Source organism: Schistocerca serialis, chromosome 8, assembly GCF_023864345.2.
Source record: "Schistocerca serialis cubense isolate TAMUIC-IGC-003099 chromosome 8, iqSchSeri2.2, whole genome shotgun sequence".
Classification (NCBI taxonomy): domain Eukaryota; kingdom Metazoa; phylum Arthropoda; class Insecta; order Orthoptera; family Acrididae; genus Schistocerca; species Schistocerca serialis.
In genome coordinates, this window is record NC_064645.1 from 611,748,312 (window position 1) to 611,768,237 (window position 19,926).

At 45.0% G+C, this 19,926-nt stretch overlaps 1 protein-coding gene and 1 non-coding gene across 3 annotated transcripts in view; one reads left to right on the forward strand and one right to left on the reverse strand.

Moving 5' to 3' along the window:
• The window catches only part of LOC126416226 (uncharacterized), a 126,264-nt gene that overhangs the window by 17,203 nt on the left and 89,135 nt on the right, over positions 1–19,926 (forward strand). The window lies entirely within an intron of this gene.
• Trnas-uga (transfer RNA serine (anticodon UGA)) lies at positions 6,525–6,599 on the reverse strand. Its single transcript has one exon. It is a non-coding gene; the product is annotated as a tRNA-Ser (tRNA).

A 19,926-nucleotide genomic window follows, 5' to 3' on the forward strand; every position in this document is an offset into this window, starting at 1 on the left:
TCCATGCCAGGGCACTTTCCACCAGGGTCGCTGTACCATTGATAATCTAGTTTCCCTCGAGTTAGCCATCCGAAAAGCCTTCTCCAGACGCCAACTCCTCATTGCCATCTTTTTTGATTTATGAAAAGCTTACAACACGACCTGGTGACGACATATTCTTGCCACATTATATGTGTGGAGTCTCCGGATTCCGCACTCGATTTTTATCCAAAATTTTCTATTACTCTGTACTTTCAGTGTCCAAGTTGGTGTCTCCCAGTTCCCCCCATATCCAGGAGAATGGGGTCCCACAGGACTCTGTATTGAGCGTATCTGTATTTTTAGTGGACATTAACGGTCTATCAGCAGCTGTCGGGCCATCGGTCTCACCTTCTCTGTATGCAGACGACTTCTGCATTTTGTACTGCTCCTCCAGTACTGGTGTTGCTGAGCAGCACCTCCAGGGAGCCATCCACAACATACAGTCATGGGCTCGAGCCCATGGCTTGCAGTTTTCAGCCGCGAAGTCATGTGTCATGCACTTCTGTCGGCGTTGTGTCGTTCATTCGGAACCAGGACCTTACCTTAATGACGATCCACTCACTGTAGTGGAGACATATCGATTCTTAAGACTGGTTTTCGACACTCGATTGACGTGGCTTCCTCATCTTCGTCAGCTGAAGTGGAACTGCTGGCAGCACCTCAATGCCCTCTGCTCATCAGCAACACCAACTGGGATGCAGATCGCTGTACGCTGCTGCAGCTCTACAGAGCCCTTGTTGTTCAATCCCACCTTGACTATGGGAGTCTGGTTTATGGTTCGGCAGCACACTCAGGTTTGCGTTTACTCGACCCAGTGCACCACGGTGGCATTCGACTGGCTTTTAGACGAGTCCAGTGACCAGCGTACTGGTGGAGGCCGAAGTCCCTCCATTGCAGGTTAAGCATGCACAACTGCTCACCAGTTACATTGCACACATTCATACTTCTCCTGAGCATCTGAATTACCATCTCCATTTCCCATCCATGACAGTTCATCACCCACATCGGAGGCCCAGGTCAGGGCGTAAGATTGCGGTTCGTGTCCGATCTCTTCTGTCTAAAGTGGAGTCCTTGCCTTTACCACCTATACTTGAGGTCCATTCACGTACACCTCCATGGTGTAAACCTAGGCCTGTGAGGTAACGGGTGAGTTGTGGCATGGTGAAAATATTCTAAGTTCGGAGTTGGCGGGTCGCTCTGCCCGTGGCTTGTTAGTAACCGCGTGATGCCGCACAATGGCCTGACCACATGGCTGGGAATTCCTTGGTGACGCTGTGTCAATGAAAGAGACTTGTACACCAGGAGTGCCAAAGATGGCGGACATTGTGAAACCCTAATGGCGGACACTTCAGTCAATATAGAAATTAATAGTAGCCAGACGAATCGTGATACCTCAAAAATAAACATGTACATTACCATTATTTGCACGATGATTCTGATGGTGTAATCAGATTCTCAATATCATTATTAGTTTAAAGTTTAGTATTTGGCTGTAAATCGTAAGAATAACACCCAGTAACGAACTTCCAAAATAAAACGGTTCATCTGTTTTAGTTGATTGATCTGTCTATATAAAGCTATTAGCGGAAACGCAAATTGGTATGAATTACAGGCGTTAAACTGGAATAGTACAAGAGTTGTTGGAGGTCAAAGTAGCAGATTACTATTAATTGCGCCAGACCTTAAGTACTCCACAGTGACATGAAAAAACGGTAGCAGCATGCTTATAAATATATTTATTCATCTATGTCTTTGTTTATATCCGATATGTACTATTCATGAAGATACTGGTCAATTATTTATTGTGTTCTAGAAAGCACAGAGACATTAGGCTACTGATTTACTTCTGTTCTATTCCTTTGATATGTTTGTTTAATTTGTTTTGTGTGTTAGAGCATGTTTATGGTCCAGCCGTAGGAATATTTATTTAATTTAAAGTTATTTAGATGTAAATACAGTATTTCAAACGTGTTTCATTATGATTGTGAGTGTGCATTGGCTTGGAGACAGGGCGGAAGCACTCTAGCCAATCACAGTGATTGTGCTGGACAGTACAGTAGAGGAGATGGGAGAGGCCTGGAGAGTACGGCATGATGGATGCACAGTCGCGGGAAAGACTTGGAGAGTGGAGCAGTTTGTGCGTGGTCGCGGGAGATAGAAATATTTCATAGTGCTGACTTGTGTACTTGTGAGATTTCTGTGGCTTCTGCAGTGAAGGTGTAGTACGCGTTTAGAAGTGAATATCTCGCGAGCTATGTTGTTGTTCATAACTAATTACATGAAGTAGGAATCTGTTGTTTCCCTCTTATTCAGCTTATATTTTATTTAATTGTTGGACCATCAACACCAATAAGTGTTTTACAGTAATAAAGGGCATTCTTAAAGGTACTTCTCTTATTGTACCCATCATTTAATGCTGTTAAAATAATACCTGCAGAATTTATTTAATTGCAAACTTGCATTTATAAATGTCTATGTTACGTCCAAAATTCACAATTGCTGATTGATAGGAACCTTCAACCATTTGATTCATGTGTATATTCATATTGTGTACTGTAGACTCAGCAGTATTTGGCCTGTAATGTGGCAACTACATATCCCAGCCCCTAGACAACGAAACCAGCCAAAGCTTTTAATATTTCAACATTGAGTTGGAGGGTACGTAGTTGAGGGACACCATCATCACCTTTTTTGAAAGCCCGCAGGCCGAAGCTTTGCCTGGACCTTTCACATGGTCCTAAGGATTCAGTTAACCCTGCAGCTCTCTGCTGTCACTTCCTCTAGATTCTTGACGTGTTCTGGGGCTCTGATGTGGTTTACACTGACGACTCAATGACTGATGGTCACATTCGCGTTGTGTATTTTCATGGAGGACATACTGAACAGCACTCCTTGCCAGATGGCTGCAGTGTTTTCACTGCAGAGCTGGCGGCCATTTCTTGTGCTCTTGAGTGCATCCACTCATGCCCTGGTGAGTCGTTTCTTCTCTGTAATGACGCATTGAGCAGCGTACAAGCTATCAACCAGTGCTACCCCTGCCATCCTTTGGTAGCGAACATCCAGGGGTCCATCTGTGTCCTGGTATGATACAGTCATTCAGTGGTGTTTGTGTGGACCCCAGGCCACGTTAGAATCCCAGGAAATGAACTTGCCGACAGACTGGCCAAACATGCTACATGGAAACTGCTTTTGGAGATTGGCATCCCTATAACTGACCTGCAATTGTTATTACACCACAAGGTTTTTCAGCTTTGGGAGATGGAATGGCATAATCTCAGTAAACACAACAAACTGTGTGCCCTTGAGGAGACTAGGAATGTGTGCGGAAGACCTCCATGCGGGCCTCTCGCAGGCCGGCTCCACATTGGCCATACGTGGCTAATACATGGCTATCTCCTCTGTCGCGATGACCCACCTCGGTGTCACTGTGGCTCACAAATGACTGTCGTCCACATCTTGTTTGACTGCCCAGTTTCAGCTGCTCTGCTGTAGGCTTTTAACCTTCCCAGAACCCTACTTTCAGTTGGGCGACAATGCCTCAACAGCAGATTTACGTTTTATTTGTGAGGTTTTTTTTTTATCATACTCTGCAGTTGTCACCATCCCTCCATTTTAACTCTGTCACACATTCTTTGCATTTGTTTGTCTTGGTGGTCTTTTCCCTGTATGTGTTCATCTCACCTTGTCTTTTTGGGGTGGATATTTAAATGTATTGCAGAGTAGCTGACGCATCCTCTTTTATTATTGTGATTAGCCAGCCCAGACAGTATGCTCTATGGTTTTAATACCTTCTTATACTTTTCCATGTGGTGTATGTTTTCTCCGTTTTTGGTTCGTTCCATTCGTTTTCTTTTTAGGTGTGGTGTTGGGTGTTTTTGTGCCTTGGGCCTTGCTTGCGTCAGGAAAAAGGGACTGATGACACTGTAGTTTGGTCCCTTTATACCCCAAACAAACAAACCAAGCAACCAATGTGTAGTGCATCGATGACATCAGTGTTTTTTGAAGGATGTGGAGGAACATGTCAGATGATTGGAGAGGTATTAGGTACTAAACACTGTCAAATGCTGACTATTTGAGTATTAATGAATGCTATTTTGCAGCAACAGAAGTAAACTGTATCTGGCAAGTGATCAGTCAGGACAGTGTAAAAACTGATTACCAGTTGGAGTCGGCGGTTAGTAATTTCTTGTCACTGCAGACAGTCAAGCAATGGCAATCATTTTTAGGTCTTTGTTATTATAGAACATTTGTCAAAAATTTTGCTGAAATTGCTGAGCCTTCGAACTGTTTATTAAAGAAAAGACCAAAATTTGTTTGGTGTACTGGTTGTCAGACATGTTCAAGACTTTGAAACAGGCACTGACGTCAGATTCAGTATTAGTATTTTTCAATTTTGAACAGGAATCCATTTTGTCCTGCAATTTGAGCAATGTGGCTATGGGATGTGTTATCAGCAAGACTATAGATAATAATAAACACCCAGTGGCATGCACATCCAGGCAGTTGGGCAAATCGTAGCAGAATTATCCCACTACGGGGAATGAAGTGTTAGCAGCTATCTACATTTATTACTTTGTTGTTATTTGTATGGTCAGAAGTTTAAAGTGGTGATGGATCATACCCCATTGACTTGATTGTTGTGATTGAAAAGCCTTTCCGGTAGACTGACAAGACACGCACTAAATTTAATTAGAATATGAGTAGTGCACAAACGAGAGAAACAGCATAATAATGCTGATAGTTTAAGCATGAAAATTTAAATTCTATAAGCACTGGGCAGGAGGATTGCTTAATTACTGATGGCAGCTAATGCTGACTCAGTAATTTAAGTCGGAGTCGCAGTTTGTGATACGTGACTGCTTATTGTGCAGAATGTCAAAGAGCAGGCCACATGTGGTGATACCCGTGGCGTTCAGAGAGAAAGTTTTTAAATAAGTGCATGACCATATGTTGGCAGCTCATAGCAGTTGTAGAACAACTGACCGACAGCATGCTGAAAACTTTTGGTGGAGAACTGTGAAACAAAATGCCTATCAGTATGTTAGGAAATGGATCATTTCATGCCAAGTGGTCTAGAGGACCCCATATGACCAATGACCCGTCTTGATGAAATTTGCTATGAACAATAGCACATGGGCCCAATGAACATTGGTAAAGTTTCACAATCATTAATTCAATACTTCCAGAGATATAGTCCTTTGTTTGGCTCCATAGTGCAGCTATCATCAGTACACCCGAGAGTTTTTGACAACTTTGAGATATATCTCCGGCAATATTTTCATGAAAGAAACAAAACCAGGTGATCTTGTACAGCTTTTTGCCCCCTCTCTTAAGCAAGAGATTAAAAAGAGACTGCCTGAGAAATTTGCATATGGATAATTAGAAGCAAAGGCAGCTGAAAACGTGGATGCTTGAAAAAAATGTGAAATTAGCTTTTTTGTCTTCAGAAATAATTGTTGGATACACCTGAAACTTTGCTCATAACAATTTGCCAATACAAGGTCCTAGAATATACACTTTCATTCTCCTACTGCTTCCCAATAGTTTACAATTTGAGGGCAAAGATGACCATATTTCTAAAAATGCCAGAAATTGCTATTTTTGGCCCATTTTTACAAAAACAAGTCTTCTGCAAACGCTTTTAAACCAATTTCATGACAAATATTATCTCATAAACCACCTAAAAACCATATTTGATTTTGAATGTGAGCATACAAGGCGCTAAAAAAGAATGACAAGGTGGAGGTCTATTGATAGAGGCCCCGTATTCTGCTGGTACTCAAATTAAATTTGATATCTTTTATGACGTTAAACAATTTAGTACTATCTGAGGAAGGCAATATCAAAAGTATTAATGAGTAGAAAGTGAGATAAATGTCCAAATAATTCGAAAAACTTAAAAAAAAGATGTGTGTTTTATCACGAATCATCATGACATATTTGTCTATTTTTCTGCTATAACTGCAGAATCAAATAGGCTATAAACTTCTCAATTTAATTGTGTCTTACCAAGTCAGTGAAGATCATGATAGTAAACTTGTTACACAACAGCTGCAGCTCACATCGTATAAATGACCTCCGGGTTTTACACCATTGTCACATTGTGAAAATTTTGGTGCCATTTCAGGGCAGTCTTTGTGACATTTTTGGAGGGGATTCATGTTATTTATAATTATTAGATAGCCTTGATTGTGTAATGGTACTGATATTTTAGTTTAATTCTGGTTTAAGTTGTAGAGTACTTTGCATCAGGATAGTTTGCAGTTAATGTTGAACATAAATGTACACCTGAAAAATTATATGTGTTGGTATGGTCCATGTTGGCTTAACCATCACTTGTTCATTTTAAAGTAAGAAAACTAGCATTCCAATCGCCATAGGGGCCATGCCTGATAGCCACGGGTGAGTTTCTTTAGCACAGTTTACCAAACCTGATAAGGATTTGCTTTTCTTAGCTGATTATACATTTCTAGAAGTGAAACTTCCTGGCAGATTAAAAGTGTGTGCCGGACCGAGACTCGAACTCGGGACCTTTGCCTTTCACGGGCAAGTGCTCTACCAACTGAGCTACCCAAGCACGACTCACACCCCGTCCTCACAGTTTTAATTCCGCCAGTACCTCGTCTCCTATCTTCCAAACTTCACAGAAGCTCTCCTGCGAACCTTGCAGAACTAGCACTCCTGGAAGAAAGGATATTGCGGAGACATGGCTTAGCCACAGCCTGGGGGATGTTTCTAGAATTAAATTTTCACTCTACTCATTCTAGAAACATCACCCAGGCTGTGGCTAAGCCATGTCTCTGCAATATCCTTTCGTCCAGGAGTGCTAGTTCTGCAAGGTTCGCAGGAGAGCTTCTGTGAAGTTTGGAAGGTAGGAGACAAGGTACTGGCGGAATTAAAACTGTGAGGACGGGGTGTGAGTCGTGCTTGGGTAGCTCAGTTGGTAGAGCACTTGCCCGCGAAAGGCAAAGGTCCCGAGTTCGAGTCTCAGTCTGGAACACAGTTTTAATCTGCCAGGAAGTTTCATATCAGCACACACTCCGCTGTAGAGTGAAAAATTCATTCTAATATCTGCGATTTTCATGCAGGAACATTTCCCGAAATTTGATCATGTTAACGTGGAATGGCCCAGAAAGAAACTCATTATCCATTTCCCGTATACATTTACATTGTATGGCGGTGGCTGTAAATGAAGCATTTGGTAGAGATATTCTTAGGTGTTGGAAAAGCATGACTGTACATGTAGGCCTACAACATACTCGGACAACTTCACAGCTGGGGCTTCTGTGGTGGGCTGTAAAATTTATTCAAATCCTTTCTTATGGGGTGGTCATACCATTACCAAATAGGAAACACAATTTCATATGAATGGTGTCCCTCAAGAAACATGAAGTATTGCCCTTTTTGCCACTGCTATTAACGACATAATTAACGCAGTGAAGGTTCTAATGAAGATATCATTGTTTGTAGAAGATTTTATGATTTACTGCTGGTCATCATCATCATCATCATCATCATCATCATCATCATCATCATCATCATCTTGCGTGGCATTCAGAGCTTGCTAATTAAATTTCAAGCTGAACAGATTGTAGATTTGTGCGCAAAAGACAAGTTAGCCTCTAAGTTTTCATTGGATGAAACAGTGTGTCTTCAAGATTTTATTTGTATCTGTCACAATTTTAACTAACTGGAATTTCATTTTAATTGTACTATTCTCCATTTTAATGTCAGATAGATTCCTGGATCTCACATTTGATCAAGGCTCAATGACTACCATACATCTTGGCTACCATGGGGCCCCCAGTCTTTGCAGCATTTTTTTCCCTTCTGCGCTGCATGCATATCTTCTTGCTATTCTTTTCCCTCCCTTGGGGAACATGTCTGGGATGTTATTGGGAATGTACCTCATTGTCTGTCTCTGACGTAAAAACTGTCTCACCATTGTTTTTTCTCTCCCTTTTCCTTTCTTTGTTTCTCTTCTCCTCCCGTTCCTCCACTTCAATGCTTCAGGTTCTTCTTTTTCTTCTTCCTCCCTCTGCGTTCCTGAAGGCTGGCCCATGTGTCTGACGCATAACTGATGACTGGGTGATGCGTAATTCCCAGCCCTGGGTCAACATGTAGGTTTCGCATGTACCCCTTGGTACAGGCCAGGCCAAGGGAGGGGTGATTGCCTTAGCTCCAACCTTTCCAAATTGCCTATTGGTCTCTGTCAGGTGTTGGAGAGGTGTGACTGAGGTGTGAACAATCACCCAAGGTGAGTGCGCCCCTTGTGAAAGGGGACCCCAGTTGGAAGGAGCATGTCATCGGAGACGCCGGCAATCGTGGGGGATTTTATCGCAGTGAGTCAGTCCTCTTCACTATAAACATCTACAAAATGAAAACATAATGAGGCTAATGTTTCAGAGACCTTTCCTGCTTCACCAAGGTTCCTCGGCATTTCACGTAGTGAAGATGGTCAGTCCTTTGCTACGGTAAATCCGTTTATTGTTCAGAAAGGTGTTAATGCAATTGCCTGCCCTGTGAAATCCTTCTTTCCCTTACGAAATGGCACTTTGTCTTTGGAGACTACTTCAGATTCTCAAGCACAACTGCTTGATGCCTCACTTCTCTACAGTTACCCTGTTCATGTTGAGGCCCATAGAACTTTGAATTCTTCCTGTGGTGGTATTTACATGAGACTGCTCGACAGTCTAACAGAGGCAGAAATTTAATCTTACCTCTCCGATCAGGGTGTCATTGTTGTCCGTCGTGTAATGGAAAAGGTATTTTCTCACCTTTGATAGAGTGGTGCTTCCATCCAAGATCAAAGCAGGCTATGAAATTTTCACAGTCCAGCTGTACATTCCGAACTCTATGCACTGCTATCAGTGTCACCGTTTCAACCACACTGGAACGTCCTGTCGACACCCTTCCAAATGTGTAACCTGTAGTAGGGATGCACATTAAGGTGATTGTCTGCCTCCTCCTCCCTGCTGTATCAACTGCAATGGCGGCCATGCTGCCGCCTCTTGGGACTGGCCCATGTATCTTGATGAGTGGGCTGTCCAAGAGATACGGGTAAAGGAAAAAGTGCCTTACCCAGTCGCTCGCAAGCTATTGGCTAGCTGCAAACCTTTTGTTCTCCCATTTGGCACCTATAGTTCTGTTCTTGTTACTGCTCTCTCCATGAAGGACATGGCCTTGCAGACATGAAACCTCCAATTCAGCTCTGAGGTTGTGATATCGCCTAGTGTCAAGGTAGCATCGTCATTCCCCCATCCAGCTGTGCATCTCTCGCCTGAAGGGACTAAGCCACCAGCAACACAACCGGTAGGCCGGAAAGGACAGGAGTACTCTCGTGAAGACTTCCTCTGTCCGTCCAGCCAACCAACGGCAGTCTTCATCCAACCAGAGAGGCTCGAAGAAGTCTACCAAAGGCAAACCGTCTTCTCCTTTGCCACGTTGAAGATCCTCTTCGATGGTGTTGCCACGTGGTACATTAGCCCGGCCAGCCTCGGTGTCGCCGGTGCGCACCAACAACCGTTTTTTGGCGTTGGGCTCCACAGACCGCCTGCACAAGTAAGCTGATGCTTCTGTGGACCCCAAAGAGCAGGATCCTCCTGCTTCTGTGTGCTGTAGTAGTGCTTCTTCCCCAGCTGTCACTCGGCAGCCGCTGTGGGTGGCACCCCTACAACTCTTAAACATGAGTCTCCTCATGACGTTCACGGCCTTTGGTCCCACAAAGAGGATTTACGGCTGCTTTTAGTGTCGCAGCGTCCCCTTGTACTCTGCCTTCAGGAAACGAAATTGCACCCTCATGACTGCTGTGAGCTTTCACATTTCTTACCGATTTGTTTTGATCTTCCCCCTGAGGCCGGCATTCCATGGGCTAGTCATGCTGCTCATACAGAATGACATAGTCAACCCATCTTCCTGACTACCAATCTTCAAGCTGTTGTAATTTGCCTTTTCCTTCCCCAACTGACTTTTTCCCTGTGTACCATATACGTCCTTCCATTTGCTATTACCAGGGCAGACTTCCTTCAACTTACTGGGCAGCTACCTCCCCCCTTTTTGCTCCTCGGTGACTTTAATGCACATCATCCCCTTTGTGGTTCTCCCAGGACCTCTGAGAGGTGCCCTCTTGGCTGATCTTCTTAACCAACTTAACATCTTCTACCTAACACTGGAGCACCCACTTTCGTTTCAGACTGCTATTCCCATCTGGACCTCTCCTTGTGCACTGCCCAGCTTGCTCCTCATCTTGAGTGGTCTGTTCTTTCTGACACCTACTCAAGCGACCATTTCCTGTTTGCTATCCGTTTGCTGCTCCTACCCCATCCGCATGCACGCCTAAATGGCAGCTTCCTAAGGCTGACTGGCAGCTTTACTCCTCCCTGGCGACATTCAGAGAACAAGATTTCCGCAGTTGTGATGACCAGGTGAAATATCTCACAAACGTTATCCTTACTGCGGCAGAACGTTCCGTACCCCACACTTCCTCTTTACGATGTCGTGTCCTGGTATGTTTTTAGCCATGATCCTACGATAGCAAACAGCATTCATTGTAAACAGATGCGTGCAAAGTGCTGTTGTGTTCTTTGGGACACCAAAAAAGCTAGCTGGATTTCATTCACTAGTTCTTTCAACAGTTCCACCTCTTCCTCTGTCATGTGGGCCAACCCCCGATGGCTCTCTGGCACCAACATCCATTCTCCAATTTTTGGTCTGACAGTAGCAGACAATGTCCTTATGGATGCTATTACTATCTCGAGCACCTTGGGCCGCCATTTTGTGGAAGTTTTGAGCTCTTCCCACTTTCACCCTGCCTTCCTCCATCGGAAACGAGTGGAGGTGGCTCGGGCCGTACCCTTCTCTTCTCCAAATCGTGAGTGTTACAGTGCTGCATTTACTATGAGGGAGCTGGATCATGCTCTCAGTTCATTCCGATCCTTTGCCCCAGGGCCAGACATCATCCACATTCAGATGTTGCAGCACCTTTCTCTTGCTGGCAAGCACTTCCTGCTTAACACATACAACCACATCTGCGCAGAGGACACATTTCCTGGATGCTGGCTTTAAGCCACCTTCATACCCATACCTATGCCAGGTAAGGACAAAAACTTTCCTTTTAGCTACCGCCCCATCTCTTACCAGCTGCATTTGCAAGGAGATGGAATGCATGATTCATGCCTGGCTGGTATGGTGGTTCGAGTCTCACGATTTATTGATGAATACACAGTGTGAATTTCGAGCACGGCATTCTGCAGTTGACCATACTGTTACTTTATCCACGCATGTCGTGAATCATTTTCTGCGGAAATCCCAGACTGTGGCAGTGTTTTTCGATTTGAAGAAGGCCTGTGACACCTGCTGGAGAACTGGTATCCTTTGTACTCTTTACATGTGGGGCTTCTGGGGCCACCTGCCCTGTCTCCTCCAGGTATTTTTAAAAGACGGAGTTTTCAAAGTGCATGTGTGTTCTGCCTTGTCGGACATCTTTATCCAGGAAACCAGTGTGTCTCAGGGTTCCGTCCTGAGCGCCGGCCTCTTTGATACCGCCATTAACCCTATAGTGACCTGTCTCCCGTCGGGCATCTCTGGCTCCCTTTTTGGTGACGATTTTTCCATCTATTGCAGTTCTCCACAGACTGTCTCACTGAACGGAGTCTTCAGCGATGTCTTGATCGTCTTTACTTTTGGAACATCGACAAGGGCTTTCGCTTTTCCACTGACAAAACTGTATGAATTTCTGGTGATGCCATTGGTTTCTCCCACCATCTTTACGTCTTGGGCCTGTTGCCCTTCTGTTCATTGAAACTATGAAATTCCTGGGGCCCATGCTCAATAGGAAACTCTTTGTCCTCCCATGTGTCTTACCTGGCAGCCCACTGTACGTGGTACCTCAATGTCCTGCGTGTCCTCAATGGTACTTCCTGAGGTGCCGATCGAACCACCCTCCTCTGTCTGTACTGGTCCCTTGTCCATTTGAAACTCTACTATGGGTGCTTTGTTTATGCGTGTGTACATCCACCCATCTTATGCCGTCTCAGTATTATCCACCATCGTGGCATCCATTTGGCCACGGGCACCTTTTACACTAGCTCAGTTGAGTCTGTATGCTGAAGCTGCTGAGCTACCACTGTCCTACCGCTGTGACCTCCTTCTCACCAGGTATGCATGCCGTTTGTCTGCCACGCATGGCTACCCATCCTATGCCTCCTTCTTAGATGATTCTTCTCTGTTACCTCCTGGTGTCCGCCTTTGGCACTTGCTACAGCAGCTTAACTTCACACTACCTGCACCTTCCCCAGTGAGTGTGAACCCTTCACCACCTTGGCTTCGTGAAGTAGCCCATGTTAACCTTGGCCTTCATTTGCTTCCTAATGACACTACTCCAGCCTCGGTCTGTCACCTTCAGTTTAACGGCTTTCGCATGGAACTTCGCGATAGTACCTCTGTGTACACTGATGGCTGTCTGATTGTGGGGTCCATTTTGCCTTCGTCATTGGCACCCGTGTCTTTTGATATTGGCTTCTGGCACGCTGCTAAGTATTTACAGTATTTATCAGGCCATGGAGTACATCCGGTGACACAGCCGTTTAGATTCTCACCTCTGCTCAGACTTACTCAGCACCCTTCAAAGTCTAGGTGCGCTGTACACCGCCCATCCCTTAAGTGCAGCAGGTCCGTGAAAACTGCCACTTGCTCACTCTTGGTGGAGACAGTGTGATGTTTCTGTGAGTTTCTGGTCATGCCGTTCTGCCAGGAAATGAGGCTGCTGACGCTGCTACCAAGGCTGCAGTCCACGTACCTCGGCCTGCGAGTTCCTATATTCCCTCTGATGATCTCTGTGTTGCTGTCTGTCAGGAGGTGGTGTCCCTTTGGCATCGCCAGTGGTCCTCTCTTCATGGGAATAAGCTCTTGGATATTGCCGTCTGAGTTATCGGTCGTTTTAGCAAATGACGTGTGGGCTGTCATCCGCATTTTACTTTTTATCTGCCAAAGCAATATGGTGAAGACCATTTAATTTTCAGTTTAGTTTTAGTTTTGGACCTCCATTAATGTGTGGTGTTTTTTTTTTAAAGCCATTTCTCCACGTGCCTGTTTTTAGCTGTCTTTTCTTGTCAGTTGGGACTGACATAGTAATTTTTTAACTCGCCTCTTTCTTCATGTTCTGTAGTTTCGACTTGGGCATGTATGACCCCAGTTGTTTTTTACACCCTAAAGCAAAACAAAACCAAAACCAAACTACCACACATGAGAAATCCCAAAGTAAAAGGCATTCAGACTTAAACATTTTAAAGTATCTTGGTGGAATTGTCAGGGATGCAGCCAGATTCTATCTGGCATTCTTCTGATCCCATCTAGACTACAGATGTACTATTATGCTTATCACTGTGTCAGAACCGGTTTATAGTATTTCGTGACTTTAATTACTTGTAAATGATATTTAAGGTAGCGTTGTCAGCGTAGCAATTAGTTTGATCTCAAAAATGATTATCCCGGCTAATATTTGTCACTCTGCTAAAGAAATCTCCACTTGACATGTAGAAATGTTGTCTGTAAAGTCCTATGAGTGGCACTAAATTGCATATCATTTATCAGATTTTACACAACTGTTACTTAACGTGGAAGTACTTTTTCTCTAGAAAAAGGAACATTTAGTCACAAAATACTACCCGCGCACAACACTGACGTATGTCTCCTACTAAAATATTTCATGTAAATCGTCAGAAGTAATTAGGCTTCATAGATCAGCAAATAAGAAATTGATGTAACGTGCTGTGAACACTGTATTTAAGGATTCAATCTGAGTTGAATTCTGTCTTTTAAAGTAGATTTGGGACCACCAGTGCACATTTACTTCCATTCATTTATATCTAACATCATTTATGTTTGTTAAAATTCTCAATTCAAAACTGCCGCGGAGATATTTTTGCTAAGATGGCGGCAGACAGACGATAGTCCACGTAGGTTCATTGTTCTCATGATGCAAATATTCAGATACAATATTGTTTAATTCATGACACAAGTAGTGTTGAGTATTTAAATGGCTTCAGTAACTGTATAGTCTCGGAAAAAGCAGTGGATACTTCCCGGGTTAACTTAGCCCCCCCCCCTTTAGCGCCCCCCCCCCCCCCCCCCCCCCAATTTGGGTTCACTGGACTCAGAAAACTGGGAATAAAACTGTCAAGGGGCTTCAAGAAAATACAGTTACCTACTCTTAATTATCAGGCTTGACATGAAGGGGCAATGTAATATCCACGACACTATGTTCTAGCCACAAGATGTTAAAATGAACTAAGTGAACAAACTTCAACAAATATTATTGATACTACGTATAAAAGGGCTGTATCGTGTAAAAATGACGATAATTATTTCATTATTTCTGTAATAATTTAATTTCTGTGTGAATTGAAATTATTATCAGAGAACTACACTCATGGACAACGACAGTTATAATCTTCTTTTGTTATCTGTGATAATTGTGGTTAAGTTGTTCTTCCTGTGCTAACCGATGAACTGTTCGGACGTGAGAAATGTGAGGTCTGTAAAGAGAAAACCTGTAATTATACAGGGTGAAAAGTACTTAAACCTACAACTGTGGTAGGTTGTAGGGGACATCAAAAGAAATACTTTTCCCCAATGTCATTTGTTCCTATGAGGATTATTTAAACCGGTGCAAGTCGTATACGATCTTCAGTTGTTAAGAGGGCGTATTATGCTCTTCAGTTGTAGGCAACTGCTATCCACCAGTGTAGTAGTGCATTGTCTCTGTTTACTGATGGAGCGATACACCTGGAGGTGTACACTGATATGGTTGGTGCGTAGTACATAGTGCACCACAATGGACGAACTGCACAGCGGGTTTGTCAACAACAATATCCTAATTGCTGTATCTCGCATCATACGACCTTTGCTGCTGTGTACCAAAGTCTGCGTGAGACCGGGTCATTTAGCAGATTACCGTCACACGGTAAGAACACTGCAATTTGAGGAAGCTGTCTTGCAGCATGTGGAGCGGGATCCTTCAATCAGCACTCGTGCAATTGCATGTAACATGGGGACGAATCAAGCGAATGTAAGAACAGGCCTTCGAGAGCAATTGTTACGTCCATCTCACTTAGATCATGTCCACAACGTGGAACCAGTTGATTGACCACCCAGAGCACAGTTTTTGCAGTGGTACCTGGAACGATGTGAAATGCATTTCCATCCTCTGTGTTGTTTACCGATGAAGCAACGTTCGGGGGTGATGGAGTCTTAAACATGCACAATTCGCATGTTTGAAGAGAGGATGACCCACACGCCACAGTTACTAGTGCTCATCAAGTGTGGTTATTCGTTAATGTGTGGGTCGGTGTTGTTGAGGACTGTTTAATTGGGCCGTATCTGCTACCTAGTCCATTAAATGGCAGGCACTATTACAATTTGCCAGGTGAGTACTTTTCTTCTCAGTCACTTCAGTAGTAACACCATACCTACAGTCACTGAATAATTTCTCATGTTGTTTAGACTTCATATTGTGGAGGTCTCAGCCATAGGCTTGGTCAATTCTGTGATGACCTTGACTGCAGATTTCTAACCTTAATTATGGCATGGATATGGGTCAGGGGATGCAATACGCAAGGAGGAAGCTATTTGAGCAGCAGAGTACTTGTGGAATGAACAGTTGGGTTTTTAAGGCTAGGTGATTGAGGTCATCTGATGAATGCTTGCCAGCTAGTATGCAAAGAATGAAATCCATCATGTAAAAAGTAAAGACTGTAGCATTACATTTTTGTATTATTTGTAACAAAGTTCGTGAATTTATCACCCTCCAGGGAAGCCGTCGGGCCTCAAATTATACTCAGCATCAAGAGCTGGGTGACACCAGGAGTTAAAAGCTTTGGAATGTGTAACGAGAGGAGGGGGAGGGGGGGGGGGGGGGGAGAGGGGACTTGTGCCTCTTAATACACCTTTGGAGGCTGTGGCTGTTCAGGTAAAGGCATTTCAGAATATTACCATCTACAATGTCTACCTCTCTCCCTAATGGCGAAGTGTTTCGGAACCTAATGTTGGCATTGCTTTCTCAAATCCCCACACATTTGCTTATCATGGGTGATTTCATTGCCCATAATCCTTTGTGCGGTGGAACGACGATTACTGGCCATGGTAAACTTACTGTGAAAACTTACTGTCACAAGTTGACCTGGGCTGTTGCATAGTTTGTGTGGTTCGCGGTTCTCACTGACCCTTACATCTTCAGTTGTTTTCTCCTCCCATCCATCCACTGGAGAGTCCATGATGACCTGTGTGATAGTGATCACTTCCCGATTTTCCTGTCTCTCTCTCTCTCTCTCTCTCTCTCTCTCTCTCTCTCTCTCTCTCTCTCAGCCTAAGCCTAACTCCCCTGAACGCCTGCCCTGATGGGCTCTCAGCAGTGTTGGTTTGGGTGCTTTCGCATATGCTGTCACTCTTGGCTCTCTGCTGCATGGGGATATCAGTCAGGCAGTCCAGAATACAGCTAGTCATTCTTTTGGCAGCTGATAAAGTGAACCCCTGTCTCTCAGGACCCCCTGACGGAAGACAGGTCCTCAAACGCCATAAGCATCACCCACCAATGGAGCAACTCATTGCCTTAAAGCGGCTCTGTGCCCGGGCCTGCCACCTAACACAATGATAGAAGCGAGACTGGTGGGAACAGTACATTTAAACCAGCAGACCCTTTACCTCTCCTTCACAGGTTTGTGCAAAGATCAAGACGTCCCTGTGGAAACCAGACACCTACAGGTGTACCTGGTATGTCTTTAAATGGCACCGCCCAAACCGTCCCAAATGCCATCACCGAACATCTTGCTCTGCGGTATGCTCAAGCCTCTGTGTCTCAGAATCGTCAACCTGCCTTTCATGTCCTAAAACAGTGGGTGGAGCAAAAGCAATTATCTTTTACTGTGTGCCACATGGAGCCATATAATGCCCCATTCAGCAATTTGGAATTTGTCAGTGTCATACCCCATTGCTGTGATAGTCCCAGGACCAGATTGCATCCACAACCAAATGCTCAAGCCCATATCGGTGGATTATCAGCACCATATCCTTGGCATCTTTAACAGCATCTGGAGCAAGTGTGAGTTGCCATCACAATGGCGAGAATGCATCATAGTTCCAGTACTGAAACTGGGTAAGCATGCTCTAGAGATGTACAGTTAATGCCCAATTATTCTCACCAGTGTTATCTGTAAGTTGCTTGAACACAAAGTGAGCTGGAAACTGTTGGCTCATTGAGTCTCAAGGTTTTCTGGCTCCATCTGAGGGTGGTTTTTGTTAAGGCTATTCCACTGCTGATAAACTGGTTTACCTGGAGTCTGACATCTGAACAGCTTTTCCCTGATGTCAGTACCTTATAGCTGTCTTCTTTGACCTACAGAAGGCTTGTGGCACCATATCGCGACACCACATCCTGCCTACCTTACCCGAATGGGGTCTTTGGGGTCTGCTCTCAATTTTTATCCAGAACTTCCTGTCTTGTATTTTCTGGGTTCAGGTTGGTGCCTCCCACAGTTCCTCCCGTATCCAAGAGAATGGGGCCCCGCATGGCTCTGTACTGAGTGGTCTTCTGTTTTTAGTAATCATTGATGGTATAGCAGCAGTTGCGGGGTCCTTAGTGTGATCCTCCTTGTATGCTGATGACTTTTGCCACGGCTCTTGCTCCTCTATGATGGGTGTCACTGAACGTTGACTGCAGGGCACCATACGAAAGACACAGGCATGGGCCCTCACCCACGGCTTTCGGTTTTCAGCCACCAAGACTTGCTTCGTGCATTTCTGCAAATGTCTTTGTGGGTACCAGGCCCCAACAGCTGTCCTGGGTGTTACCATAAACGGCGAGTTGTGTACCGTCGCAAATTCGATTGCCGAGCAATTTGTTCGAGCCTCTGCGTCGGAGAATTATCCCCCCCCCCGGCTGGAAGGGAACGCCCTCTCATTCACTACCCGCTGAATCCTATAATGCCCCATTTACAGAGTGGGAGCTCCTCAGTGCCCTTGCACATTGCCCTGACACAGCTCCTGGGCCTGATCGCATCCACAGCCAGATGATTAAACATCTCTCATCTGAATACAAGTGACATCTTCTAATCATCTTCAACCAGATCTGGTGTGATGGCATCTTTCCATCGCAATGATGGGAGAGCACCATCATTCCAGTGCTCAAACCTGGTAAAAACCTGCTTGATGTGGATAGCTATTGGCCTATCAGCCTCATCAACTTTCTTTGTAAGCTGCAGGAACATCTGGTATGTCGGCGGTTTGGTTGGGTCCTGGATTCATGTGGCTTGCTGGCTCCATGTCAGGGCGGCTTCCATCAGGGTCGCTCTACCACTGGTAATTTTGTATCCATAGAGTCTACCATCCGAATAGCCTTTTCCAGACGGCAGCACCTGATTGCCGTTTTTTTTACTTAACGTAAAGCATATGACATGACTTGCCAACCTCATATCCTTGCCACATTGTATGAGTGGGGTCTCTGGGGACCACTCCCAATTTTTTCCAAAACTTCCTGTCGCTCCGTACTTTGTGTCCAAGTTGGTGACTCCCATAGTTCCATTCATATCCAGGAGAATGGAGTCCCACAGGGCTCTGTATTGAGTGTCTCTCTATTTTTAGTGGCCATTAACGGTCTAGCAGCAGCTACCAGGCCCTCTGTCTCACCTTCTCTGTATGCAGATGACCTCTGCATTTCATACTGCTGCTCCAGTACTGTTGTTGCTGAGCAGCACCTCCAGGGACCATCCACAAGGCGCAGTCATGGGCTCTAGCCCATGGCTTCCAGTTTTCAGCCGCAACGTCGTGTGTCGTGCACTTTTGTCGGCATCGTACCGTTCATCCGGAACCCGCACTTTACCTTAATGGCGATCCACTCACTGTAGTGGAGACATATCAGTTCCTAGGACTGGTTTTCGACACTCGATTGACTTGGCTCCCTCATCTTTGTCAGCTTAAGCAGAAGTGCTGGCAGCACCTCAATACCCTATGTTGCCTGAGCAACACCAATTAGGGTGCAGATCGCTCTACGCTGCTGCAGCTCTACAGAGCCCTTGTTCAGTCCCGAATTGACTATGGGAGTGTGGTTTATGGTTCGGCAGGGCTTTCAGCATTGCATTTACTCGACCCTGTGCGCCACTGTGTGGTTCGATTAGTGACAGGAGCTTTTAGGATGAGTCAGGTGACCAGCGTACTGGTGGAGGCTGGTGTCCCTCCACTGCAATTCAGACGTGCGCAACTGCTCGCCAGTTACGCAGGACACATTCATAGTTCCCCTGAGCATCCGAATTACTGTCTTCTTTTCCTGCCCGTGGCAGTCCATCTCCCGCATAGGGGGTCCAGATCGGGGCTAACGATTGCAGTTTGTGTGCGATCCCTTCTCTCCGAACTGGAGTCCTTCCCTTTACCACCTCTACTTGCAGTCGAGTCACATACGCCTCCATGGTGTATGCCTCAGCCGCAGCTTTGTCTGGACCTTTTGCATGGCCGTAAGGACTCCGTTAATCCTGCTGCTATCTGCTGTCACTTCCTGTTGCTTCTTGACGTGTTCCGGGGCTCTGAAGTGGTTTACACAGATGGCTCAATGGCTGATAGTCACGTAGGCTTTGCATATGTTTAGGGAGGGAGCAGCACTCCTTGCCATTTGGCTGCACTGTTTTCACTGAAGAACTTGCGACCATATCTCCTGCTCTTGAGTACATCTACTCATGCCCTGGCAAGTCATTTCTCCTGTGTACTGACTCATTGAGCAGCCTACAGGCTATAGACCAGTGATACCCTCGCCACCCTCTGATAGCATCCATTCAGGAGTCCATCTATGCCCTGGAACAGTCTCACCATTCTGTGGCATTTGTGTGGACCCCAGGACACGTCGGAATACCTGGCAACGAACTT